Source organism: Aotus nancymaae, unplaced genomic scaffold (assembly GCF_030222135.1).
Source record: "Aotus nancymaae isolate 86718 unplaced genomic scaffold, 86718_ANA_hifiasm-v0.15.2.pri h1tg000094l, whole genome shotgun sequence".
Taxonomy (NCBI): Eukaryota; Metazoa; Chordata; class Mammalia; order Primates; family Aotidae; genus Aotus; species Aotus nancymaae.
The window spans coordinates 629,665-655,862 of record NW_026988509.1 but is presented as its reverse complement, the minus strand read 5'-3'; the positions used below and the strand labels follow the sequence as shown (position 1 = coordinate 655,862).

At 52.6% G+C, this 26,198-nt stretch overlaps 2 pseudogenes; both read left to right on the top strand.

Annotated features, from left to right (window-relative positions):
• Positions 1–24,515, top strand: part of LOC135271869 (lanosterol synthase-like) — a 35,751-nt pseudogene extending 11,236 nt beyond the window's left edge.
• On the top strand, positions 21,657–23,620 carry LOC135271851 (uncharacterized; annotated as a pseudogene).
• Positions 24,516–26,198: the final 1,683 nt, after the last annotated feature.

Genomic DNA, 26,198 nt, shown 5'->3' with positions numbered 1-26,198 from the left:
ACCCACCACCAGGGAACACCACCAGGGAGCACCCACCACCAGGGAACACTGCTAAGGAACACCACCAGGGAACACCAACAAGGAACACCGCCAGGGAACACCAACAAGGAACACCACCAGGGAACACCGCCAGGGAACACCGCCAGGGAACACTGCTAAGGAACACCACCAGGGAACACCACCAGGGACCAGTAGTGTCACCGAGGGTTGTAGAAGCCACCGAGGGTTGTCTTTGACTTGGAAGATTTGCCACCCAGTCGAAGAGTGGGGTGGTCCTAGAAGGTAGAGTGAGGAGGGGCGTGGTGGGCAGCAGGGCAGATGCAGGTTGGCGTCAGGAAGGCCTGTGGACAAGGGGAGCTTGTCAGCCATGGAGTATGCCCTGAAGGTGGGCCCCTGTCGTGGATGGCACAGCACGGTCCCACGGTGGGAAGCCCTGGTTGGTCCCACAGCACCGAACACGGGCAGCAGGGCTGAGGCGGCCTGGGGTCGGGGGTCGGGGGTTGGGGAGCCTCCTGCCACCCTTTGGCTTGGGTGCGCCCTTCCTGGGTGAGTGTGTCCTGTCTTCTCTAGCGTGTGGGCCTCACGCCCAGGAGTCTAGCAGCCCAGCTGGGGCGGCATCCAGGCCAGTGCCAGGCCTTGGGGGAGGGGACAGATGCCCTCCCTGGGACCTCCCTGAGTGCAGGGTCTGGGTAGCCGGCTGGGCTTCCAGCTTTCTCCTCGCGCCTGACTTGGGCATTTTTGTCCTCACAGGATGGGCCTTGACGGCATGAAAATGCAGGTAAGGGCTGCAGGACTGCGGCTGCCGGATTCCTTTGTAGTCATTTCTACCCTTCATTACTTTTCCTTCTGGGTTCATTAAGATGCAGAAATAACTCCTCCTGGACCAAGTCCCGGCAGCGTGTGACCGGACGCTGAGTCAGTCGAGGCCTCTGGCTGTGTCCCCGTGGGTGCCGTCGGTCCCTGTGTGGGTGCCCACAGTTCTCGAGTGTCTGTCTGCAGCTGTCCTGTTTGCTCTTTGCCCTGATGGTCCGAGTAGGCCCACCCGTGTAACGACAGACCCGGAGCTGCAGACGCTCTCCTCTTGTTACCGTGGCAGGAGGCGGCTCTGGTTAGTGGGGGGCCTCTCCTCCATGCACTCTTTTTGCTGCTGTTGTTGAGATGGAGTCTCGCTCTATTGCCCAGGCTGGAGTGCAGTGGCTCAATCTCGGCTCACTGCAACCTCCACCTCCCAGGTTCAGGTGATTCTCCTGCCTTAGCTTCCCTAGTAGCTGGGATTACAGGCATGCAGCACCACGCCCGGCTAATTTTTGTATTTTAGTAGAGACAAGGGTTTCACCATGTTGGCCAGGCTGGTCTCGAACTCCTGACCTCAGGTGATACGCCTGCCTTAGTCTCCCAAAGTGCTGGCATTACAGGCGTGAGCCATTGCGCCCAGCGACACTCTTAAGAGGCTCCTTCTTAAGGTTGTGGGTGCACAGGACAGGAGCCTGGAGGGCCGTGGTGGCGTGTGGCTGGGCCTGGGAGCTGCCTGGGAACTTGCCCTGAGTGGGCTGGAACCCAGTCATGAGGGGCACCAAGCACGAGGGAGGGAGGCAGGCAGCCATCGCCACGTCCAGGGAGAGGAGGAGCAGGCGGGTGTGCTGGACACTTGGCCACGTGGCGATAGTCGGTTTCTTTCTGGATCCTTCCCTGAGCTTTTAGAAGATACACTTGTTTCCAGGCACGGATGCCTGACCGTGTCCTTGCCCTCCAGGGGTTGTGCGTCTGCCACCACTGTGGAGGAGGCCCGAGGTGTCTCAGATTTCCCAGAAGTCTGTGGGCTAGAGTAGCCGAGAGCTGCGTTAGGAAGGGCCAGCGCTGTGTTCTGCTATACGGTCTGTGACGTCGGAAGCATCCGCCTGGGTGTGGCCTGCTCCGGGTGGAGGTTGTGGTGGTCTCCAGGTCATTGCTCTACGGAGCGGGTTGGTCATCGAGGTGGGAGGAGAACAGCCCGCTGCACAGGAACCGTGGGCTCCCTGCCTGCACTGTCTATGCCGTGTACTGCGGGTCCTTCTCTACGCCGTCCCGCTCAGCGTCTAGATTTTGTAGATGGTGCTGTCCTGGGTGTGGCCCTGGGGGCAGCAGGGCAGTGTTGAGGGCGGGGTCCTGGCTGACCCTGGTCCTGTCCTGGCTCTGGGGGCCCTGTAGACCCCAGTTCTGTCCAGCTGGGCTGAGCCTGTGCCCCTTTGTGCATTATCACAGTGGGTGTGTCAGAAGCCCAGACAGTGTTGCCCTGTGTGTTGTGGTCTGGTGAGGGTTATGCCCTGCGGGTCTGTCTTCTGTCCCCCACCTGGTTCAGTGTGGAAATGTGGAGTCTCCAGAGGTGTCCGGGGTGTCATGTTTGTGATGGACACACAGGGGCCCAGCACTGCCCGCCCCAGGGCTACTCTTGATGCCAGGTTTCCCCAGCCATGGGCTTTCACCCAGCTGGCCTTGAGCTCCCCCGAGGCTCCCTGGACACGGTCCATGTTTTGTGAAATGGTTTTCTAAACACATGCAAAGTGGATGAGTTACATGAGTAACGGCCCCAGAGCAGGCCCTGGCCTCCCTGCCCCTCCCTGACCAGCCCCCCGCTGCGCCCTCTCTTCAGTGCACCTCGGGCTAATGAGGGCCTCTGTGTTTTTACAGAGTTGCTCTGTGGTTGTCACACCCAGCAAACTTCACGACGGTTCCCGGGTGTAGTCCTCACGTTGCCGTTGGTGCGTGTGAGTCAGGGTTCAGGCCAGGCCCACACGGGCCTTCGCGTGTTGGTATCTGAGCTCCTGTTCGTCCACAGCAGTCTCCCGTGGCCTCTTTTCTCCTCCCTGAAGGGCTTCACGTTCCGGATCTGACCGGTTGCTCCCTCTGTTCTCTGAGTTTTTGTGAACTGGCCATGCACTGAGGCTTTATCCCGTTGTGTTTCTTTGGCGAGAGTGCTTTTCTGGTGGTCGCTGGCTCGTTCCTCCAGTGCATGACGTCTGGATGCCTCTGCCCCCTGCCGCCCCCTGCCACCATCCCCATGTCTGTTGCGGTCAGTGTCCAGCTCTGTCTCACTGGGGTTTGGTCACTGGCCCTTTGAATTGAGACCAGCGTATGTATCTGGGAGTCCAGGTCCGGGGTGACATTTGAGGTAGGGCCTTCCCAGCCTTGTGCAGAGTTTCCATCACCTCAGGTATACTTAGAAATGGGGTCATTTCCAGGCATCACCATGACTGAGGTGCACTGCTCTGACTGGGCGAGGGCAGCTGGATGCTCTGTGTGTGGGTGCTTGAGCCTCTGGGGGATTGTCCAGTCCTACAGGTGTCCTGAGAGGGACACTGTCCTGCCTGGTGGCCCATGAAGAAAGGTGGGGTTCCCTGATCCATGTCTGCCTGCAGGACTCAGCCTTCTCTGAGGCCCTTGTCAGCCATGAGGGGTGCACAGGGCTCAGAGCCTGAGGTTGAGTGTTGGCTGGATAGGAGCCCCCGCACCCAGCCCTCGGGCCTGTCGGCTCCTGGAGGCCGTAGGTGGGAGTGGGGGAGGCTGCTGCTGCTGTAACGCCCGTCTTTTGTGTGTAGGGTACCAACGGCTCACAGATCTGGGACACTGCCTTCGCCATCCAAGCTCTGCTAGAGGTTCGTGGCTCATTCTCTTTTCTCAGCCTCAGCTGACCTTCCTGTGCACATGAGCCCTCGCGTCCACCTGAGGGCAGCACTGCTGGCCACACACTTGTGGCTCCTTGAAGTTTCCAGTGACCTGGGCTCTGGCCTCTGGTTTGAGATGGTGGTGCTGTGGATGGGGCGGCCTTGCCCAGCAACCCTGGGTGTTGGGCTGGGTCAGAGGCTTTGGGAGGGCAGGAGCTGGAGGCCGTGTGCGCAGGGGAGCCTGGTGAAGGCTGTTTCTCAGCGTGGGCAGGAGGGGGACTCCAGCCTCTTGGAACTGGAACTGCTCATTATGGGCATTCTCCAGCCAATACTACAGAGAAACAACAGTGGATTTTTATGCTGGTGGGAATGAGGTTGGTGGGATTCTGAAGGTGTTTCTGGAGTGCCCTGAGGTCTGGGCCATTCAAAGGACCTGCCCACGCCGAGGTGCTGGAGATCCTCTGGGCATAGACGCTCGCTGGGCAGGTGGGGTGCTGGCACCCATAGATGGTCTCTTCTGCTCCCTTCCGTCTTGTCATATCTCATGGACCTTTGATTTTTTGTCTTTAAAGGTAAGTGCAGCAAGAAACCCTGGCACTCTCTGGAGATATCTGCCAGTTTCATTCTGGTTCCCAGTCGGGGCAGGATGTGGCCAGGACCATCGGGGACCCACTCAGCCATGGTGGCCGTGCAAGGGCGGCTCAGCCTCTCTGTCCTGCTGTCTCTTCCAGGCGGGTGGACACCACAGGCCCGAGTTTTCGTCCTGCCTGCAGAAGGCACATGAGTTTCTGCGGCTCTCGCAGGTGAGGCCTGTGCCTGGGGCCCTGAGGGGGCTGAAGAGGGGGATCAGGGCTGGGATCTCCTACAGGCAGAAGTGCCCGCCTCACCTCCACCCTGCCCCGTTCCCTGCGCTGGTTTCTCAGGTTGCCCCTCCCCACCCCTGTTCCATCCACCCGTCCTTGGGCTGGCCTCACCCGGAGCAGCTCTGTGAGGCTTGCGGGGTGCCTGGGGTGCTGGGGGTGCTGGCAGTTCTGCATCCTGCTCCCGTTGGAGCCATGGTGTGCAGGAGCCAGGCACAGGTAGGGGCCATTTACCCTGAGCTGCGCAGCCTAGACTCCACCTCTGGGTCTCTGAAGCACCTTCTGCCCACAGAGGTGATGCCAGCCTGTGGACGTTCCCTCCTGAGACTGTTTGCAGCGAAAACCCCTGTCCATCCTGCTAGATCAGCTGCCCACAGACGGTGCCCCAGCCCCTAGTTTGACCTCAGTGTCTCACACACGCCTACACCCCAGTCTGCAGCCACAGTCATCCCATACATGCGCCCTAACCTCCCATGTCTCCCACTGTCCCTGCCACGGCCTCAGCCAGTGTCCTTCTGCCTGGAACAGCTGCCCCTCTCCCCCCCAGCCCGTCTCACCATGTCCCTTCAGATGTCATCAGGATGTTGCTTCTGCAGGCCCTCTGGGTGTTCCTGGCCTCCGTGTGGCCAAGGCTGGCACTCGTCTGGGGCTCAGGGAGGGGAGGGGCGTTGTCCTGCTGTGGCTGACCCTACAGCGGACTGCTCCTGCCTCCTGCCTCCTACCCAGGACTTGCTCTGGTTGATGGAGACTTGGGGAGGTTGACTGAACCCTACTACAGTCCAGGCCTCTTCCCTTCTCATTAAGGCAGGAGAGACGGCCCAGGAGCTGAGGTCCACGAAGCTGGGGTTGTTTAGGAGGCAGCGGGAGCCCCTGGCAGAGCACACCACAGAGGCCTGGGCCACCTCCTTGCCTCCCGGCCAGTGGGGAGATCACAGGGGAGGCACGTGCCTCCCGTCTGGGCTAGTTTCAGCCCTTGCTGGCCAGTCACATTTCCCAGCAGCAGTGGGTGGTGAGCTCTCGGTTTGGGCCCTTGGTGCCTCGCAGCACCAGCGGGGGCTGTGGCCGGCACGTCCTGCCTCTCCAGTCCTGCCCCGTCTGTCTCAGTGATGTCCCCGGTGCTGACATGTTCTCTGCTTCCACATTCGCCCTCCATGCTGCCCAGGTCCCAGATAACCCTCCCGACTACCAGAAGTACTACCGCCAGATGAGCAAGGTATGCGGGAGCCGGCCCCGTCCCTGCCCCGTCCCTGCCCCGTCCCAGCCCCGTCCCTGCCCCGTCCCTGCCCCATCCCCCGGGGAGGCTGCCCTCAGCAGGTTGGTCCTTCCCTTTGAAGGCGGGACTCTTCCCTTGGCGTCTTTGGGTGTGCCTCGCATAGGGGCCCATGCCTCATGTTGCTGAGCTGCCTGGCACATGGGGGCACCATTTGCTTGCACATGTGGCCGTGCCTTAGAGCGGTTCAGGTGGTCATGGCACATATAGGCTTCAGGACGCCCTGTAGCCAGGGCGTCCGGGGAAGGCAGAGGGAAGAGACCTCAGCCGGGGTGGGCTGTGACCACAGGTGCGTTCTGTTCTGTGAAATTAGGCATGAGCACAGCTGCTGCTGCGTGTTTACAGTGGGGGTGGGGGACACCTGTGCCCCGTCCTGTCCCGTTGTGAGATCTGAAGGTGTTGAGGGTGTGAGCTGCCGCCCTGAGGGTCTCTGTGCTGGAAGCTGGAGTTCCATCTAGATGTGCCCAGCTTGGGCCCCTGGCCGCACCCACACCTTTGGTGGATAGGCCCCCGTCCTGACTGGGTGCTCTGTGGTGGGGAGTGATGTGTGTGGCTGTGGGGTGGCTCCAAGGACTGGGGTGTGGACACCCTCAGCCTAGGGTCACGGGTCGTGTTCTGCAGGGCGGCTTCTCCTTCAGCACGCTGGACTGTGGCTGGATTGTTGCTGACTGCACGGCTGAGGCCTTGAAGGCCGTGCTGCTCCTGCAGGAGAAGTGTCCCTATGTAACCGAGCACATCCTCCGAGAGCGGCTCTGCGATGCGGTGGCCGTGGTAAGGCTGTGGTCCTAGCAGTCCCGTCCACAGCTCATGTCTGCAGATGAGCTGCGTGCTCACCTCCACTCCCACGAGCCCGACCCCCCCACAATCCGGCCGGGCTGTAGGAGCTTGTCCTTGGACGGCGTTTGCATGTGGAGAACTGTGAGCTCTGGCTGGACCCCTAGGGCTTGCTGTGCTGTTTGCACAGGGCCCTGCACAGCAGGGCTGGTGTCCAGCTCAGCGCGATGCTTGCGGGAGCCGGTGTGGCCCCCGGGTTTCTCTCTGGTGCTTCCCACTGGGTGTCTGAAGGAGGAGTTTCCGTTGGTTTTGGTGCCACATTCTTTCAGCACATCTGGCTGTTGCGTGTGTTTCTGGCAGCAGCACACACTTGGTTTCTAAGTCATGGGCACGTGTAGGGGCGTGTTCCCAGGTGGCTGCGCGTGGAGGCCCTGACGGCTGAGGTTGCAGCTGCTGCTCGGGGCACCCGAGGGCTTGGTTAACGTGGAAATCGGCTTCTTGCCCCCGTTCCTGCCCCACTGGTTGTCAGCCCTAGTGTTGCCTCTAGAAAGCTCCACTGTGGCCTGGGCGTCTGCGTGTGCTCATCGTGTGGGTGAGTTCTCGGGTGCTCTGTGATTTCAGCTGCTGAACATGAGGAATCCTGACGGAGGGTTCTCCACCTACGAGACCAAGCGTGGGGGGCGCTTGCTGGAGCTGCTGAACCCCTCGGAGGTCTTTGGTGAGTGGTCGGCCAGCACCGTGGTACACAAACCCTGGAGCCAGCTTTTCCCCCTTGCCCGAGGCTGCAAGGGCCCAGGTTCACCAGCAGATCTGTCTGGAGTCCTCCCTCAGCCCAGGCTGTTCTGTGTTCCTCCATCCCTAGGGGTGTCCGGATCCCTGTGTTGTGGATAGGAGGGCATCAGGTCAGGCCTAGGGGATGGGATGGTGGAGGGTTCCAGTGAGGTGCACAGCCTGGGCTGGCTCCTGCTCAGTCCACAGGGCTTATGTTCTGTGGAGGCTGCTGTGTGTTGCGAGCCCACTTCGTGGATCCCAGAGCGCCTGCAGGGAGGTGTCTGTGGGGACTGAGGGGACCCACGTCATGGGCTGGTAGGCTGCTGTGTGTGCATGGCTGCCATTGTACTGGTCTGGGGGCAGGATCTCACCCCTGGTCCACCTTTGGGCACCTCACATGCCCCCTTCCTGGTCCTCTACCCATCACACATAGCTTTTTGGGCTGGGATTGCAGCTTTCTGCTGCATTCCCCTCATCTTTGCTCTCTCGTAGTACAGATGTGTGTCCTGGGCCGGCCAGTGTTTGCTCTGGAGGTTGGTCGGGGAGGCAGCATCCAGGCACGGGTTCTGCACACAGCGACACTCTTGCTTGTCGTGATTTGGCCTGAGTTGTAGGCCCTGGGCAGCCAGGGTGAGACTCAGCACCTTGGTTCTTCCTTCCCTTCCCCAGGGGACATCATGATTGACTACACGTATGTGGAGTGCACCTCGGCCGTGATGCAGGCACTTAAGCATTTCCACAAGCATTTCCCAGACCACAGGGCAGCCGAGATCAGGTACGCAGGGCCTCGGCCCAGGATGCTCTCACTCAGTGTGGGGGCTGCCAAGTTGGGGGCCAAGGCCCTGACGCAGCATTCTGTAGCACAGCCCTGCGGCCCATCTCAGAAACAAAACTCACGTAGACGTGGGAGCCTGCAGAGGTTATTGAATGCAGTTATATGCCCTAAAGCCTACAAAGTATCTACTGGGGCTCAGAATAGCATAATTACAACACAAAACTGGATTTTCTCCCTATCTTGTAATAATGTTAAAAAGACATTTCATCCGCGGCTCCACCTGTGTTCCAGTAGCAGTTTTTAAGGGTGGCAAATATTCAAGAAAGTGCACAGGTTGATCTTCTGAAGCAAACAGGTCCCGGTGCCAACGTCGAACATGGCGATGCCACCAGAGCCCTCAGGCGTCCCCATGAGGGGGCCGCCCGCACGCCTGCCAGGCTGTGGGTTTCTGTTGCTCGCTCTGAACCTTGTCTAGGTGGAACCCTGAGGTGTGGACTGCGTGTTGCCTTCTCATCTGCTCGAGGTTAGCCAGGTGGCTGGGGTAGCAGCAGCGTCCTCTCCCTCGGGCCTCTGGTTGAATGCAGGTGCCGTGCTGTCTAGCTGCCTGTCCTCAGCACCGGGGAGGATTTCAGTCTGGGTTTTTACGAAGCGTCTCCTGTGAACACTCTTGGCTCCTGGGTACTTACTTCTCACGGTCATGTACCTCGGAGTGTCGTTGCTATGTCACAGGGTACGTTAAAGGGCATGTGGTTTTTGCGGGTTCGTTATCCTACTATGATTACAGTTTTTACTTTTGTTAAACCTGGTGTAGACTCACCTTGGTCATGATGCACTCTTTATATATTGCTAGATTCAATTTGAGGAATATTTTGTTAGGAGTTTAACAGCTCTGGTTACTAGAGACAATGGTCTATAATTTTCTTTCTTTTTTTTAAGGATGGGGTTTCACCATGTTGGCCACCAGGATGGTCTCAATCTCTTGACCTTGTGATCCGCCCACCTCGGCCTCCCAAAGTGCTGAGATTACAGGCGTGAGCCACAGCGCCCGGCCTATAATTTTCTTTACATAAAATTATATGAAATTTTCTTTACATAATGTCTTTGTGAGGTTCTCCTGTTAAGATGATACTGAACTCAGAAAAGCAGTTGGAAAATGTTTTTTAAAATACTCTTTGGAAGAATTTATGTAATGTTTGTAATATTTTTGCCTTAAATATTTGGGAAAAATTACTGGAAATGTCAGTTGGGCCTGGAGTTTTCTTTGAGGAAAGGTTTTAAATTAGAAGCTCAATTTCTTTTTTTTTTTTTTTGAGATGGGGTCTTGCTCTGTCGCCCAGGCTGGAGTGCAGTGTAATTTCTTTAATAGTTTATAGGACTGAGTAGATGTTCCATTTTTGTGTCGGTCTGGGAGTCTTCCTTTTTCCACTCAGTTTTATACTGATGGGCGCAGAGTGTTCCGTGTCCTCTTAGATGGCTCTGAGCTCAACGCTGACATCCTCTTCTTTCTTCTGAGATCTTATGCCGATCTTTTGAAAAACAAAAACAAAAACCGTCTTAGTCTTTGATTCTGTTTTTTAGGAGAGTTTATTTTTTGTTTCATCAATTTCTTTTCTTTGTTCTTTTCTTTTCTTTTTTATATTTTTTTGAGGTGGAGTCTTGCTGTGTCACTCAGGCTGGAGTGCAGTGGTGTGATCTCAGTTCATTGCAACCTCTGCCTCCTGGGTTCAAGTGATTCTCCTGCCTCAGCCCCCCAAGTAGCTGGGAATACAGGTGCTCGCCACAATGCCCAGCTAAATTTTTGGTATTTTTAGTAGAGACAGGGTTTCACCATGTTGGTCAAGCTGGTCTCAAATTCCTGACCTCAGGTGATTCACCTTCCTTGGCCTCCCAAAGTGCTGGGATTACAGGTGTGAGGCACCACACCTGGCCTTTGCTATTTTCTTTCTCCTTTATTTTTCTAACTTGAATGCTTAGATATTTGATTTCAGGTTTGTATTGAAATATGCACTTGAGGCTATAAACGAGTTTTGATATATCGTTCAATTAAAACTGTTGTTTGGTGCTGGCTGCGGCAGCACAAATACTGAAAGTGTTTTCTGTTTCTACTGTTCTTCTCTGACCCTGAGTTACGTGGGAGTGTGCTGCTTCATTTAACATCTGAGGATATTCTGGTTGTGTTTTTGTTGGAAGCCGTGGGTGGAGCAGGGGTTTTCTTGTGCTTCGCAGGTGCAAGCACTGTGTTCATTGTCTTCCATGGCCTGGCACGGCCTTTGGCCACGTGCTGCCCGGCGGTGTGGAGTGGGGTTGGCCTGGCACGGCCCTTGGCCACGTGCTGCCCGGCGGTGTGGAGTGGGGTTGGCCTGGCACGGCCCTTGGCCACGTGCTGCCCGGCGGTGTGGAGTGGGGTTGGCCTGGCACGGCCCTTGGCCACGTGCTGCCCGGCGGTGTGGAGTGGGGTTGGCCTGGCACGGCCCTTGGCCACGTGCTGCCCGGCGGTGTGGAGTGGGGTTGGCCTGGCACGGCCCTTGGCCACGTGCTGCCCGGCGGTGTGGAGTGGGGTTGGCCTGGCACGGCCCTTGGCCACGTGCTGCCCGGCGGTGTGGAGTGGGCGTGCGTTGTCCTCAGCCACACTCACAGAATTGGCCTTTTAAAAAATATATTACCTTTTAAAAATCACTGTAATAAAAGTAAAGCAGGTGCTTTACAAACAAGACTTGCAAAATACAGAAAAATGCAAAGAAGAGGCTAAGTTGCCCCCTCCTCGCCCCTGAGTAAGAATCTGCCGCTGCTGTTGGTCTGCACATTTCCATGGTGGTCTGCCGCCCCTCTTCAGGCCTGGCCCACTCTGTGCCTGGGTGGGGTTTCTCAAAGCCCCACCATTGAGCGTGCTCCTCCAGCACAGGCGTCGTGTCATTTCACTCGGTAGCCTCTGGGCTGTTTTTCCGTTTTCATTGTTGTTTTTAGCTTTTTCCCCAGTTTAACCTTAACCGGTATTTTCTTGGTAAATATGTATTCATGACCATTATTATTCCCTAGAGCTGTATGGCTTGGGGTCTGCCTGCCTGGGTGGGCCCCCAACCCTCCCTCTTCCTGGCTGACCTGGCCTGGTCACTTCTCTGCCCATCTCTTTCCCTGCCTGCATGGGCAAGAGTACAGCCTGGCAGAGTGGAGGGACTGTGAGAGGTGCCAGGGAAGCGCATGTCAGCTGTTGTCACTGTGTAGAAACGGATCCTGGATGTGGCACACGGGGGGCCGTGGTGACTTCATCATGGGTTTCCTCTGCATTTCTTTGGTGACTTCCAAGTTAGAACATTTTTTTTATAATTTATTTTTTTAGACAGAGTCTTATTCTGTTATCCAGGCTGGAGTACAGTGGTGAAATCATGGCTCACCACAGCCTCAAGCTCCTGGGCTCAAGCAATCCTCCCACCTCAGCCTCCTGAGTAGCTGGGAATAAAGGTGCATACTGTTACGCCTGGCTAATTTTGAAAATGTTCTGTAGAGATGGGGTCTAGCTCTGCTGCTCAGGCTGGTCTTGAACTCCTGGGCTCAAGTAATCATCCTCCCACCTCAGCCTCCCCAAATGCTGGGATTACATGGTAAGCCACCACCCCCAGCCATTTTTAAAATTTTCACTAGGATGGTTTTTCTTTCATTTTTAAGCACAATAAAGTATTTGTGTATTATGTTACAGATATTTTCTCCTCAATTTCTTTGTTCTTTTTATCACTTTAGGGTGTTTGAACCTAAGTGTTAAACTTTTATTTATTTATTTTTATTTTTATTTTTGAGATGAAGTCCTGCTCTGTCGCCCAGGCTGGAGTGTAGTGGCGCGATCTTGGCTCACTGCAACCTCCGCCTCCCAGGTTCGAGGGATTCTCCTGCTTCAGCCTCCTGAGTAGCTGTGACTAAAGGTGTGTTCCACCACGCCCAGCTAATTTTTTTTTATTTTTGTATTTTTAGTAGAGTTGGAGTTTTACCATGTTGGCCAGGATGGTCTCGATCTCTTGGCCTCGTGATCCACCTGCCTTGGCCTCCCAAAGTGCTGGGATTACAGGCGTGAGCCACCGCACCCGGCCAAGTTTTTAACTTTTAAATGGTTAAATATATTAGTCTGATTTTTATATTAAGATTTTAAATTTACCTAGAGAATTTTTGAGATGCAGTATGGGGTTGCCAGTTACTTTAACACTACTTATATGGAATATTCTGTTTTACTACGCAGACTTAAATTCTCCCCTAAATTTACAAATTTATAGAAAAGTTGCAAAATCAGTAAAAAGTGCTCCTGTTACCTCTTACTAGGATTCCTCTCCTCTGAGGCTTCACTGCCTTCCCTCCCTCGCGCTCGAGATGCTCTTTCTTGAACCACTGGAGAAGTTGCAGAGAGGATGTACTGTGTTTCTAACTGCATGAGTATTTCTTTTGTGCAAGTGTAGGTCAGAATGTTAATGTTGATGCAGTACTAATCTGCAGGCCTTGTTCAAATTGGCCTAATTGTTCCAATAATGTCCTTTGTGGCAAAATTTTTCCTCAAGCTTTAATCCGATATTTAAGGTTGCATTTGTTTATTTTTTTTATTTTTATTTTTTTGAGACAGAGTTCCATTCTGTCACCAGGTGCCAGGCTGCAGTGCAGTGGCATGACCTCGGCTCACTTAATTATTTTTCTTTTTTCCTTATCCTTCTTTTTTTTTTTTTTTTTTTTTTTTGCAAAAAACAAAACAAAACAAAAAACTGCTAAAAATATTTTTCATTATCTCAGAAGCTCTTATTGCATTTTTTTTTTTACTTTTGTGGCTTTTCTTTGTGGGGGATATCTCCAATATAATGTAAAATAATCAGTTAATTTTTGTGTTCTGGATTCAGTCATCTTTACTACCATGTTCAATTACTTCTAAGTCATATATTTTTTTCTCTACATTTTAGCATCTCTGAAACTAGAATGCATTTTTCGATTAAGGATGTATCACAGTTTAATTGGCAACATTTCTTTAGTGGTAGAAAAATTAACAAAGTCCTAGATTTTATAAAATGTGGCATTTTATTTTTATTTTATTTTATTTTTTTAAAGAAAAAGGAAGAAAGAGAGAAAGAAAAAAAAAGAATGAAGAAGAGGGAGAGAGAATGGGAATATTGCTCTATTGCCCAGGCTAGAATGCAGTCTAAAAATGGGAATTGAAAACCTCTTTTATGCCAATAATTGTGCTTAACAATGGAGACAGGAAGGAATAAGGGAAGAAAATAACAAACAAGCAGCCAACCAATATTTCATTTAAACCTATGAAATGCTATGCAATTACTGAGGAGTGATTTACTTCCAATTATGTAGTCACTTTTGGAATAGGTGTGATGTGGTACTGATAAGAATGTGTGTTTTGTGTATTTAAAGTGGAGAGTTCTATAAATGTTTATTAAGTTTACTTGTTCCTGGTCTGAGTTCAAGTCCTGGATATCCTGTTAATTTTCTATCTCGTTGATCTGTCTAGTATTGACAATGTGATGTTACAGTCTCCCACTATTATTGTGTGGGAGGCTAAGTCTCTTTATAAGTCATTAAGAACTTGTCTTATGTATCTGGGTGCTCCTGTATTGGGTGCGTGTATATTTAGGATCGTTAGCTCTTCTTGTTGCATTGATCCTTTGACCATTATATAATGTCCTTCTTTGCCTCTTTTGATCTTTGTTGCTTTAAAGTCTATTTTATCAGAGGTGAGAATTGCAACTCCTGCTTTTTATTTATTTATTTATGTTTGCTCTCCGTTTGGTTGGTAAATCTTCCTCTGTCCCTTTGAGTCTTTGTGTATCGTTGCATGTGAGATGGGTCTGGATACAGCGTACCGATGGGTTTTGGCTTTTTATCCAGTTAATAATATATATGAGTTTAATACTGCCATTTGATGCTAGCTGGATATATTTTTGGAAAGGCTGATACTGGTTGTTCGTTTATATGTGTAGTGCTTCTTTCAGAAGCTTCTGCAAAGCAGGCCTGGTGATGGTAAAATCTCTAAGTACTTGCTTGTTTGCAAAAGATTTTATTTTTCCTTCACTTGTGAAGCTCAGTTTGGCTGGATATGAAATTCTGGGTTGAAAGTTGTTTTCTTTAAGGATGTTGAATATTGGCCCCCACTCTTTTCTGGCTTGTAGGGTTTCTGCTGAGAGATCTGCTCTAAGTCTGATAGGTTTCCCTTTGTGGGTAACCTGACCTTTCTCTCTGGCTGCCCTTAGTGTTTTCTCCTTCATTTCAACCCTAATAAATCTGGCGATTATGTGCCTTGGGGTTGGTCTTCTTGAGGAATATCTTTGTGGTGTTCTCTGTATTACCTGGAGTTGAATATTGTCCTGTCTTACTAGATTGGGAAAGTTTTCCTGAATAATCTCCTGAAGAGTATTTTCCAACTTGGATTCATTCTCTATGTCACATTCAGGTACACCTATCAAACGTAGATTAGGTCTTTTCACATAGTCCCGTATTTCTTGGAGCCTTTGCTCATTCTTTTTTATCCTTTTTTCTCTAATCTTGACTTCTCGTTTTATTTCATTAAGTTGGTCTTCGAACTCTGATATCCTTTCTTCTGCTTGATCAATTTGACTGTTAAAACTTGTGCATTCTTTGCGAAGTTCTCCTGTTGTGTTTTTCAGCTCCATTAATTCACTTATATTCCTCTCCAAATTGTCTATTCTCGTTAGCATTTCGTCAAACCTTTTTTCAAAGTTCTTAGTTTCTTTGCATTGGATTAGAACAAGTTCTTTTAATTCACAGAAGTTTCTTATCATCCACCTTCTGAAGCCTACTTCTGTTAATGGAACGCACTTGTTCTCCATCAGGGCTTGTTCCGTTGCTGATGAGGAACTGTGATCCCCTGTAGAGGGAGAGGCATTCTGATTTTGGGTATTCTCAGCCTTTTTACGCTGGTTTCTTCCCATCAGTGTAAATTTATCCACCTGTCGTCTTTGTGATTTCCGACTTTCAAATTAGGTTTCTGAGTGGACATCCAACTTGTTGATTCCCAGCGCCGAAATCTGAGCAATCCACTGCGCCGGCCAAAACAGCGGTGTTAAGATTGATGGTGCTTTTCTGCCCGGGAATCGGCCAAAAGGGGACCCAGTCCCGCTCACTCTGCACCAAGAACTGCCACGCTGAGGCGCCAGCAAAACCGCCGCACCGGCCACAAGAGTCGCGCTGGCAACCCGTGGGGCTCCTCCGCTGGGAATCTCCTGGTCCGTGAGCAACAAAAATTCGTCTGAAAGTGTGGCGTCCTCTCGTTCTCTGCACCTTCACCAGGAGCCCCCATCCCAAGCCGCTGGTGGTCGGCCATCGTGGATCCCCTCCTTCCTTATCCTGCTTACTGTGCACATGGGTTGCATTTAGTTATAACACTGACACTCTTTTAACCTGGAATAATTCCTTAGTCTTTCCTTGTGTTTGATGACTATGTCATTTTTGAATTGTTCAGCAAGTTATTTTGTAGAATATTCTCAGTGTTTTTTTTCTTTTTTTTTCTGGTGTCTCATGATTAGATTCGGGTTATGAAGTTGTACATTTTTGTCAGGAATATTGCAGAAGAAGTGGGGCCTTCTCCTGCATCTTACTAGGAAGCACACATCCACTCTGGCCCCTTGATGGGGTGGTGGCCACTGTACTTAGTTTCTCCACTGTGAAGTTGCTGTTTTTTTATTGGGAGACAGTTTTAGGCTACGTAAATGTCCTATTTCTCATCAGACTTACACCCGTTACTGTTAGCATTTGATGATGTTTCTTGCCTGAATCAATTATTTGCGTAATGCTTGCAAAATTGTCATTCCCCATATGTGTTGGTTGGCGTTCTTCCAAAAGCTTTTCCTTCGCCTCTGTTTATTTACTTATTTATTATCACTGTGGACTCATAGATTCCTATGCAATTGATTTTGATACTGATCTCATAGCTAGACAATTTGCTAAACTTTAAAAAAAAATTATGGCCGGGCGCGGTGGCTCACGCCTGTAATCCCAGCACTTTGGGAGGCCGAGGCGGGTGGATCACAAGGTCAAGAGATCGAGACCATCCTGGTCAACATGGTGAAACCCCGTCTCTACTAAAAATACAAAAAATTAGCTGGGCACGGTGGCGCGTGCCTGTAATCCCAGCTACTCAGGAGGCTGAGGCAGGAGAATTGCCTGAACCCAGGAGGCGGAGGTTGTGGTGAGCCGAGATCGCGCCATTGCACTCCAGCCTGGGTAACAAGAGCGAAACTCCGTCTCAAAAAAAAAAAACCCCTTAGTAGCAAACACTGATATTTTTACTGTCTCCATGGTTTTGCCTTTCAGACTGGCCTCTTTCACTTAATAATAAGCATTTAAGGTTCCTCCGTGTCTTTCTATGGCTCGATAGCACATTTCTTTTTAGTGCCGAATAATGTTCCATCGTCTGCGTGTGCCACAGTTTATCCATTCACCTGCTGAGGTGAGTGCCTTACTTGCTTCCAAGTTTTGGCAACTATGAATAAAGTTGCCATCCATGTTAGCGTACGTGGAAGTTTTCAGCTCATTTGGGTAAATGCCAAGGAGCGTGATTGCTGGATCCCATGGTAAGAGCGTGTTCTGTAAGAAGCTACCAAGCTGTATTCTAAAGTGGCTGCGCCGTCTGCATTTCCGCCAGCAACGATGAGCCTTCCTGTTCCACATCCTCACCAGCACTGGGTGTTGTGTTTTGGGTTTAGCTGTTCTGAGAGGTGCGCAGTGCTATCTCCTCGTTCAGTTTGCAGTTCCCAAGTGACGCTCTGTTAAAATCTTCTCATACAGTATTTGCCACCGGTGTATCTTTTTCAGTGAAGTGTCTGTTAAAGTCTTTGGTTCATTTTTAAGTTGGGTTTTCTTATTGTTGAGTTTTAGTTCTTTGTATATTTTGGCTGCCAGCCCTTTATCAGCTACGTCTTTCGCAGATGTTTTCTGCCAGTCTGTGTCTTGTTTCTTCATTCTATTAATAGTATCTTTTGCAGAGCCAGTTTTTATTTTAATGGAGTCCCGCTTGTCAGTGTTCTGTTTCACGTATCATGTTTTTGGTGTTGTATCTGAAAAGCTGCTGCCAAGCCCAGGTGCCTGGAGTGTTTGCCACGTTACATTCTAGGAGCTGTCAAGCTGTGCGCTTTACATCTGGCTCCATGGTTCCTTTTGAGTTCGCCGTTGGGAAGGGCTTATGGCTCGTGTCTAGATTTGGTTGCATGCGGATGTCCAGTTGTTTTGGCACCATCTGTCCAGAAGACTTTTTTTGCGCCATTTTGTTGCCTTTGCTCCTTTGTAAAAAATCAGTTGACTGCATTTACGTGGGTCTATTTCTGAGCTCTCTGTTCTGTTCCACTGGTCTATTTGTTCTTTTCGCCGGTACCACTCTGTCTGGGTTCCTGTAGCTCTGTAGAAGGCCTTGAACTCAGTGTCAGTGTTCTCTTTCAACAGTGCATTGGCTATTCTGGGTTTTTTTCCCTCTCCATATACATTTTAGAATCAGTCTGTTGATATTTACAAAATGCTGGGACTTTGGTTGGGAATCCATCGAATCTAGAGCTCAAGTTGGGAAGATCTTTTATTTCTTTCATCAGAATTGTGTAGATGTCATCATATATAGATCTTGTACATATTTTGTTGTTTATACCTAAGGATTTCAATTTTTTGGAGCTAATGTAAATGGCATTGTGTTCTTCTTTTTTTTTTTTTTGATATGGAGTTTCGCTCTTGTTACCCAGATTGGAGTGCAATGGCGCGATCTTGGCTCACCGCAACCTCCGCCTCCTGGGTTCAGGCAATTCTCCTGCCTCAGCCTCCTGAGTAGCTGGGATTACAGGCACGCGCCACCATGCCCAACTAATTTTTTGTATTTTTAGTAGAGATGGGGTTTCACCATGTTGACCAGGATAGTCTCGATCTCTTGACCTCGTGATCCACCCGCCTCGGCCTCCCAAAGTGCTAAAATCTAATTGTTCATTGCTTGAAGGAAAGCAATCAACTCTTCTTTTTTTTTTAAGAGATGGGGTCTTACTCTGTTGCCCAGGCTGGAGTGCAGTGGTGCCATCATAGCTCACTGTAGCCTCAAACTCCTAGGCTCAAGGAATCCTCCTGTCTCAGCCTCCTGAGTAGCTAAGACCACAAGCATGCACCATGCTCAGCTAATTTTTAAATTTTTTATAGAGATGGGGTCTTGCTCTGTTTCCCAGGCTGGTCTCACACTACGCTGTCTGCTTTGAGATGATTATATATTTGTGTCATTTGTTAATTTGTAGAGGATTATTATGGATTTTTCTAATGTTAAGACGCCTTTGTATTTCTGAGATAGACCTTCGTATTGGTCTGTATTTAAGACAGTATTCAGTTTCTCAGTTTTAATTTAGAGTTTTGCATCTGTGTTCATGAGTGAAATAGCCTGAAAATTTCACTTTTCCATATCTTATTTCTCTGGGTTCCTGGAACGAACTAGAGAGTGTTCCTCCTCCTTCTATTCTCTGGAAGAGTTTGTGTGAGATTAGAATGAGTGTGCCTGATAACTTAGTCGCATTCACTTATAAAATTCCTAGGCCTAGAGTTTTTTTTCTGGGAAAAGTTTAGATTTTGACTCATTCTTTTAATAGTTTTAGGACTGTTTAGATTCTCTGTTTCTTGATTGAGGCAGTTTTGATAAGTTAATTTTTCTAATTTGTACATTTTGTCTGAGTTTTCAAATGTAATACATAAAATGTTCTTATTTCTCGCCATATCTGTGTAGTCCTGTCGCTTCTTTTATTGCTTTTATGAATTTGTACGTTGACTCTGTTTCACCTATTGCTGGGTGACAATGTTAGTACAAACCTAGTGGCTTAGAAGAACACACATTTATTACTTCACCGTTTCTGTCAGTCAGAAGTCCAGGCGCAGCCTCGCAGGTCCTCGGCCTCAGGGTCCCGCCGGAGCTTCCAGTGAGGAAGGCTCTGCCTCTGAGCACTCGGGGTCCTCGGCAGGATCCCCTTCCTCAGCTGGAAGCTGCTGACTGCCTTTTGCTGCAGGGGCCTCTCTAGATGGCATCTCACAAAAGCCAGAAGGGAGAGTTGGTAGAGGGAGTTGGCGAGCATGATGGGAGCTGCAGTCACATGGACCTTAGTCCCAGGACCGACACCCATCAGTCCTGCTTGACCTGCTGGTTAAAGATGAGTCTCACGTCCCGCAGGCTGACACCAGAGTAGACACTTCACTCCAGCCTTTTGGAGAACCGGTTGTCTTTGGAAATACCAGTTAGATTTAGGATGGGTCTTCTTTGTCTTCTAAATGTGTTGTTTTCTCTCTAATTGATTTTTTCCTGTTCTTACTAGTTCCCTTTGTTTGCTTTGCTCAAGCCTGGGCTGCTGGGTCTCAGTGATACTGCTCCTGTTCGCAGCCGTGTCTGCGGGGCTCCCCCCGGGGCCTTGCTTTCCTCGCCATCCCTTTTTCAGACTCTGCCAGTCTGCTTCCCGCTCTGGTGTCCTGTACTTGCTTCGTTTAAAAACCCTCATAGGTCTGTGTAAACTGTTTATTTTTATGTGGTTTTTAAGGGAGACCATGCTCATTGTTTTGAGACCCTGAAATGGGTGGAATTGGGATAGGCAAACTGCCGTTTTGCCGGATTGTTCATTGGGCCAATCTCCTGTGTTCCAGGGAGACCCTCGAGCGGGGCTTAGAGTTCTGTCGGCGGCAGCAGAGGGCTGACGGCTCCTGGGAAGGGTGAGTGAGCCCCGCCCATGAGTGCAGACACGCGTGGGATCCGGAGGTTTCTGCTGTCACGCGCTGCCTTCGTAAATGTTGGGTGGTATGCTGGTGCTGAACCAGACGTTTCTGGAAGTGCGCTGCCAGGCCATGACCTCTGGGGGACCTTGTTCCTTTTTGGCATGCCTGGCCCCCGCCTTGGTGAAATTGCTTGGCATGTTGCTGGGTGCAGCCAGGCTGTGTTGGACGTGCACTGTCGCCTGAGTGTGGCTGTTCCCCTCCACCCTCACTGCTCGTTCTCGGGTGTCTGGCTGGTGGGCCCAGCAGATGGAGCTGCTGTCTTCCGTGGCCCTGACGCCTGAGGCACTGGAGTTGGTGGGCTGGCTGGGCACGTGTGAATGTCGCAGAATGCCTGTGGTTTCACACACCGGCTGTGAACGCGGGTTGAAGGGCTGAGGCTCTCCTCGTCTCCCTCCAGGTCCTGGGGGGTGTGCTTCACCTACGGCACCTGGTTTGGCCTGGAGGCCTTCGCCTGCATGGGGCAGAGCTACCGAGATGGGTGAGTGAGTGAGTGCCTGTCCTCTGGTGGGCGGGGGTCTCAGCCCAATCCCCCGACGGGAGTGTTGTTGGCTTTGATGTTTGATTATAGGGGTGGTTTTTTCTTTTTCTTTTTCTTTTTTTTTTTTCGAGACAGAGTCTCGCTCTGTCAACACGGCTGACATGCAGTGGCATGATCCAGGCTCACTGTAGTCTCGAACTCCTGGGCTCAAGCGATCCTCCCAAATAGCTGGGACCACAGGTGCACGCCACCACACCTGACTCATTTTTTTTCTTTTTTTTTGTTGCACACCTGATTTTTTAAAACTTTTATGCAGACACGGTGTCTTGCTGTGTTGCTCACACTGGTCTGGGCTCAAGCAATCTTCCTACCTCGGCCTCCCAAAGTGCTGGGTTACAGGCATCAACCACTGCGCCTGGCCTGTTTTTAATATTTTTAAACAGTGAGATAAGATTGGTTTCTCAGACAAGGTCCCAGGTTGAAATGAGGATGCTTCCCTGGTCCCACGGCTCTCCAGAGCTTCCTGACGGAGCCCCTCCAGGCACACAGATACCTCCCAACCCTGAGTAGGAGGATTAGGGTCCAGGCGCCCCCAGACCGGGTTAGAAGGCAAGAGGCCTCCGGTCCCAGCCCTGTCTCCAGCTGCCCTGCTTTTTCCCGTATGGGTGTTTGGGGGTGGGGAGCACTGTGCTTGCCTGGATGCAGCTTATAAGGCACTGCTCCCAAGCACTGCAGACCTCACTCAGTCTGACACGTCTGTGAGGCCATCTGCAGTACTCGCATGTCCCTTTGTCACCCTAACGACTCTGGGAGCCAGGAGTATCTGTTCCCAGTTCACATCTGTGGAACTCAAGCTCAGGGGTTTCAGTAGTGGTCCATGGCCCTCACATAGGGCAGCCCTATAGCGTAGGCTCCTCCCCACACCCTAAGGCAGCCTGCCAGGGTGAGAAGCTAGGGGTCCTTCCCTGGTGTGATGGTGTCTACTGTCTCTGGTCTCTACAGGACTGCCTGTGCAGAGGTCTCCCGAGCCTGTGACTTCTTGCTGTCCCGGCAAATGGCAGACGGAGGCTGGGGGGAGGACTTTGAGTCCTGTGAGCAGCGGCGTTACGTGCAGAGCGCCCAGTCCCAGATCCACAACACCTGCTGGGCCCTGATGGGGCTGATGGCCGTTCGGTGGGGATGACAGGCCCCATCCCTGAGCCCTGGGTTTGGGTAGAGGAGGGACACTCAGCTGTGAGCAAGTGGCCTGGGCTGAGTGAATGTAGAGGGGAGTAGGGGAGGCCTGTGGGCCAGGGGCGATTCAGCTGCCACTCAGGGAACAGAGATGTCTACCAAGAGCCACGTGCCAGGTTCCTGGGGCAAGGAGATGGGTCGCTCTGACCACATGGGGCCCTGCAGAGAGGCTCGCCTCTTAGAAGTGAACCACCCACCATTAGCAGTGTTGGTAGCAGAGCGTCAGCATCAGGGACCCCTGGAAATGGTGAGGTGGGCTGTGATGAGGACGCTGCTTCCTGGTGTGGTAGTGATGGCGGCCATGGCAGCTGCTCTCTGTGGCCCTCCTGTGTCCACAGCTGGTGCCAAGCCACATGTGTGCCTGGTACATACATGCACAGCTGCACGCAGGTGTTCATGTGCACACACTGATGTGCACACACAGACATACGTACATGGAGACAGATGAACACAGTACGTATGCACACACATACACGTGCACAGGCACCTGTGTACACACACAGATGCACCCACAGCGTCCCGTCTGTGCCACACACAGAGATATGTACATGGAGACAGATGCACACACACACAGTATGTATGCGCACAGGCACCTGTGTACCCACACACACACCCACAGCATCCCATCTGTGCCACACACAGAGATACGTACATGGAGACAGATGCACACACACACAGTGTGTATGCGCACAGGCACCTGTGTACCCACACACACACCCACAGCATCCCATCTGTGCCGCACACAGAGATACGTACATACATGGAGACAGATACACACACACACAGGTCTATGCACACACGTACACGTGCACAGGCACCTGTGTACACACACACACACCCCCACAGCGTCCCATCTGTGCCGCACATAGATATACGTACATACATGGAGACAGATGCACACACACCCAGGTCTATGCACACACATACGCGTGCACAGGCACCTGTGTACCCACACACACACCCACAGCGTCCCATCTGTGCCGCACATAGACATACGTACATACATGGAGACAGATGCACACACACAGGTCTATGCACACACGTACGCGTGCACAGGCACCTGTGTACCCACACACACACCCACAGCGTCCCATCTGTGCCGCACATAGACATACGTACATACATGGAGACAGATGCACACACACACAGGTCTATGCACACACGTACGCGTGCACAGGCACCTGTGTACCCACACACACACCCACAGCATCCCATCTGTGCCGCACATAGACATACGTACATACATGGAGACAGATGCACACACACACAGGTCTATGCACACACGTACGCGTGCACAGGCACCTGTGTACCCACACACACCCACAGCATCCCATCTGTGCCGCACATAGACATACGTACATACGTGGAGACAGATGCACACACACACAGGTCTATGCACACACGTACGCGTGCACAGGCACCTGTGTACACACACACAGATGCACCCACAGCATCTCATCTGTGCTGCCCTATTAGGTTTGTGGCCATCTGGGGAATCTTCCTAAAAGCTAGAGCAGGTCTGTTTGAGCAGGAGCAGCAGGGTCTGGGGGACCCCTGAGGGCAGCACAGTCAGGGACCCACAGTTAAGCTGGGCCCGCTGAGCCCTGGGTCCTGCTTGGTATCTCGTCCTGGCCAGCAAGCAAGTGTGAGCTCCTGTGGCTTCTGGTCTCCAGAGGCCCATGAGGACCAGTGGGCCGGGTGGGAATAGTCTTGGGCTCCTCTTTGGGGGGAACAGAAGAGCATCTTGTGCTGGAGCCACTCAGGGCAGGCCTCAGGAGGCCTGTGTCCCCAGCCTGTCGTCACCGTGGCTCCGCTTCTCAGGGAGCCTAGGACAGGTGCGGCAGGAGCCCGAGGTGCTGACTGCGCCTGGTGGGGCCTGTGGGTGTCTGTTTGGGTGCATCCGTTCTCACTGCAGCATTCCAGGGCTTGTCCTTAGACTCGGCCGCGTGAGGGTGAGGATGATGCTCGGGGGCGTGTTTCAGCCTCCTCTTCCGCCAGGCATCCTGACGTCAAGGCCCAGGAGAGAGGAGTCCGGTGTCTGCTTGAGAAACAGCTCCCCAACAGCGACTGGCCCCAGGTATGCTACCAGGGGCCTGAGCACATAAGGCCCAGCACCAGCCTCCATCGTGCGCGGCTGTTTCCACATCCGCTTGTTCTGTGTCTTCTTTGGGGTACTTCGGACGTTTGGGGGGCGTCAACTCTGCCAGCGAATGCCAGAGTTGGTGGCAGGTCTGTGGTAGGTTGTTGGGTCCTAACGTCCAGGTCTTGCTGTTTTTGTAAGTGATGCTTTGGCTGGGGGAGGAGCTGGATGGGAGAAGCCAGTGGATGGGAAGCCCTTTCATTCCAGGACAGACCCTCCAGCTCCAGACGACCTGGTGGCCCCTCACTGAGCCGGAAGGGCAGGAGGCGGCCTTTTTTTATCCCTGTAGTGTGGGTGTCATGAGATCCTGTAAGGCCAACTACCCTCCCCTGGGATGAGGCTGAGTTGGTGGAAGCTGACGTGGTCGTGAGGGGCTGGTGACCCCGGCTCAGTTTGCTGCAGGGCGGGGAGTCTGAGCTGAGCTGATGGTGCCTGACTGACGTGGGATGCGCTACCTGCTTTCCCATGTTCTCGCTTAGTCAACCCTTCCCAGGCTCACCCACGAGCCAGCCAAGCCGGCAGCCAGGGTGCAGTTCAGGGACTAGCCCTCAGCTGACCGGTGGAGCCTTTGTGTTTATTTCTCTGTGTTCTTTCAGGAAAACATCTCTGGGGTCTTCAACAAGTCCTGCGCCATCTCCTACACGAGCTACAGGAACATCTTCCCCATCTGGGCCCTTGGCCGCTTCTCCCAGCTGTACCCTGAGAGAGCCCTTGCTGGCCACCCCTGAGAACATGCCTGCCTGCTGGGTGCCATCTGTGCGGTCCAGTAAGGCCAAGGGGTCCTGGCCGAGTGGGGGAGCCCTCCCATAACCCTGTCGCTGGCTCCAGCCCCTCAATCTCTGCCTCACAGATGTGAGTCTGGGGACCAGGCTGGAGGCAGGGATGGGGACAGGGTGGGTGTCTTAGACTCTTAATTTTTACCATAGGTTCATTTCTGAGAGTAGCTTGTCAGGCTTGGGTGAGGAGGGGGCGCAGGAGCCACAGCCCTGAGGAGGCACAGTGCCTTTTGCCGCCTCTGGGCACAGCCTCCCCAAGGGAGTGAGGCTAGCAGGGTTTTTCTGACCAATAGCTGAGTTGGGAGAGGAATGGCTGTACCTGTGCGATTCCTACCTGGCACTGTCATGTGGGCTCTGGGTTGGGGTTGGCCCTGGGCACCTTCTGTCTGCCAGGCTGAGGGACACGAGGGCGATTCTCACAGTGGCACGTACAGTGCGCATCCGTGAACAGCCCAGTGCAGGGGGTGCTCCTGGAGCATCTCGAGGCTGTGCAGCAGGGAACCCCGTGCCCCTGGGCCGGGAGCTTGCCTGCGGAATGGTGGGCGGAGCCTCCATACCCCTGGGTTGTGAACTCACCCGCGTGGAATGCGGTTTGTGAGGTGCCTGCAGGGTTTATAGTGGCCTTATCACAGAAATGCACACGGGAGGCACAGCGTAACCAGGGGTGAGGGGCAGACAGCAGTCGTGGTCACTATCGCAGGGCACTGCTCTGTACAGGGACAGCCAGCGCGCAGCCCATCACCGCTCCCTGGGCTGGCTGGGCAGGATGGCACCCTGGGGGCCTAGCATACGCCCAGGGCTCCCCTACAGCTGCCGCCAGTCTCACGCCCAGGCAGGTGCTCTGGGCTGGAGTGAGGGCCAGGTGTTGAGGGAGGCTTCTCTGGGTGATCCTCGGAGCTCCTGTCTAGCTTCTGACCCAGCTGCTCTGGCTTGCATGGATGTAGGGCTTAGGATAGGAAGTTCAGGTCCTGGCTATGCCTTTGACTGATGTGGATTAGCCATTCACGTGCTCAGGGCCACCTGAGACTGTCACTGTTCTCCTGGCCGTCTGGAGGAGTCACTGAGAACTTCCTCACCACTGCTGCCTTGCCCAGGGCACACCCTCCGCCTCCTCATCTGCTCTTCCTCCCTCCCTGCCGCCTCCCGGCCCCTCCCCCTGGCTGACTGTCCTCCCTCAGGCAGTGGAGGTCTGTGTCTGGACACCCTCAGAGCCTGTCATTTCCTGCCTGGAGTCCTTCAGGGCCACCCCTGTGTCTTGGTGCGGGGTCCAGGGCTCTCACCCAGGCCCCGTGCCCTCTGGGGTCTCCTGCCCAGCTCCCTTGACCCCTGGGCTGTCACTTACCCTCCTTGGGACTCGCCTGCCTACCCGGAGCATGCAGGGCCTGGTCGGCCGCACATGCAGGCAGCTGCCTGTAGAGTGTCAGCGCTTTTCTACACATCTTGAAACTAGGGTTTAGTTTGGCTGAAGGACTGTGTTGGGACCCTTGGCATCTGTCAGGTTTGCACGTGCTGTTTTTTTCCTCAGCCCATGTGTTCTCCCTACCTGGGGCAGCAACAGGACAGACAGTGAATCCCAGAGCCTGCCTGCAGCAGCGGCTGCTGTCCCTGGGCCTCCTAGCCACGGCCAGATCACTGTACAAAATACCAGTTTTCCGGAAATGAAATGTAAATCCATCTTTATACTGAAAATGTTATTGAAGACACTTTTATGAACAAC